This window comes from Myotis davidii, unplaced genomic scaffold (assembly GCF_000327345.1).
Source record: "Myotis davidii unplaced genomic scaffold, ASM32734v1 scaffold594, whole genome shotgun sequence".
NCBI lineage: Eukaryota > Metazoa > Chordata > Mammalia > Chiroptera > Vespertilionidae > Myotis > Myotis davidii.
Window position 1 is genome coordinate 735,154 of NW_006285787.1, and position 883 is coordinate 736,036.

The window sequence follows — 883 nt, forward strand, 5'->3', positions numbered from 1 at the left end:
TATCTATACTGATATATAATATACAGAGACGTGAAAAGATAAATTTTTATTTTTGAAGAAATTATTTACTATTATTGTTCACTGTCCCTGTTTCAATGTTAGCTAAGCTCACCGCTTATTATTTAACTGTTTAAGACAGGGGTGGGGAACCTTTTTTTTTGCCAAGGGCCATCTGGATATTTATAACATCACTAGAGGCCCAGTGCACAAAACTTTGTGCACTCGTGGGGGAGGGGGTTCCCTCAGCCTGGTCTGTACCATCTCACAATCCTGGACTCCTCAGGTAGGGTCCCTAGGCCTGGCCTGAGATCAGGGCCTATCGGGGCTTTCCTATCTCAGGCTGCAAGCAGCTGGCCCTGCCCCCTCCACTGCCACTGCTGCCACTGCTTGCCATCTGTGCAGCTTTGCCTCCCTCCACTCGCCCATCCCCTGCCACTGGTCACCTCCCTCTGCAGGCAACAGGTGTGCGGTGCGATGGCTTGGCTGGCCTGGCCCTCCCTCCTTCCTTTTTTTTTTCCCAATATATTTTATTGATTTTTTACAGAGAGGAAGGGAGAGAGACAGAGAGTCCGAAACATCGATGAGAGAGAAACATTGATCAGCTGCCTCCTGCACACCCCCCACTGGGGATGTGCCCACAACCACTGTACATGCCCTTGACCAGAATCGAACCCAGGACCTCTCAGTCCGCACTCCGACGCTCTATCCACTGAGCCAAACCGGCTTCGGCCCTCTTTCCTTTTCTTTTTTTTGAAAGTAAGAGTAATGTTTATTGAGCGATGTGATACAGAACTGAGTACTATGAAGGGTTTACCAGGATGGAAATACACCGCATCTCGCTCCTGACACCCCCAACACCCAGACACTACAGTACTTAGAATTT